The sequence below is a fragment of the Orycteropus afer genome, unplaced genomic scaffold (assembly GCF_000298275.1).
Source record: "Orycteropus afer afer isolate SDZICR_OR568_19922 unplaced genomic scaffold, OryAfe1.0 scaffold00312, whole genome shotgun sequence".
Lineage (NCBI taxonomy): Eukaryota > Metazoa > Chordata > Mammalia > Tubulidentata > Orycteropodidae > Orycteropus > Orycteropus afer.
In genome coordinates, this window is record NW_006921899.1 from 2,087,136 (window position 1) to 2,088,114 (window position 979).

Sequence of the window (979 nt, forward strand, 5' to 3'; positions counted from 1 at the left end):
CACTCCGCGCCAGTAGAGTGTGAAGGGATGGTCTTTTTGGTGATATTTATTAAAGTTGTAAGGGTTTATATCACCTTTGGCCCAGCAATTCCAGTTCTAGGAATTTGTCCTACGGAAGCAAGACAGTGAGCAAAGATACGCTACAAAAACTAGGAAGGAAATCATATTTGCCACAACTTTGGTGTGGGGGTAGGGGGGATACTTGTAAGAAAAATGGGAGCATTTTGCTTCCCCAAAGGACAGTCAAGTGTTGAAAGGTCAACACGGGTGGGGTGGGAGTCAGGCAGCTGGGTGGTGAGTGGACTGTCTGCCCGTCTAAAAGGCACAGTCACTGGGAGCGGGGATCTTGGGCAGAGGAGAGACCAGAGGCCAAGATGTCTATTGAGGATGTTCAGGCTACTTTCTGTGTGGCATTCTCTGTGACACCCCCCCCCCACAGTCCCTCAAGGAAACGTATGGTCAAGAGGGATGGTGCTCCGGAAGGGGGTGGGGTGGTCTGCTGACGGGCAGCTGGATCCCTCGCACCAGCACGTTCACTACAGCATTGCTTGGGATCATCTGGAGCAGGAAACAACCCAAACGCATGTTGGGGAGAAACAGATTCAATACAGTCTAGCACATAGGCCAGTTTGTTTGGTACAATCATATTTTCAGTTTAAATCAATAAATACAAATTTATAGGGTATGTTTGTGCAAACATTGGGAAAAAGTCTAGGAAGATGTCCACTATGAAATAAAAGGATCAAGTTTGCTTTATGGAAACAGAGGAGTGTTCTCTTACCCGTGACACTAAAGATCATCTTATTAAATGCTAGAAACCTGTGAGCTGTATAATCATAAATAGACATACTAAAACCAATCTCACTGCCATGAGTCAATTTCAACTCATAGCAACCCCCATCAGGTTTCTAAGGCGGTAAATCTTCACACAAGTAGATTGCCCTATCTTCCTTCCAAAGAGTGGCTGGTGGGTTTGAAC

At 45.9% G+C, this 979-nt stretch overlaps 1 protein-coding gene across 1 annotated transcript in view; it reads right to left on the reverse strand.

Annotated features, from left to right (window-relative positions):
* BFAR (bifunctional apoptosis regulator) overlaps positions 1-979 on the reverse strand; it is a 29,105-nt gene that overhangs the window by 21,638 nt on the left and 6,488 nt on the right. The gene's annotated exons all lie outside the window — the stretch shown is intronic.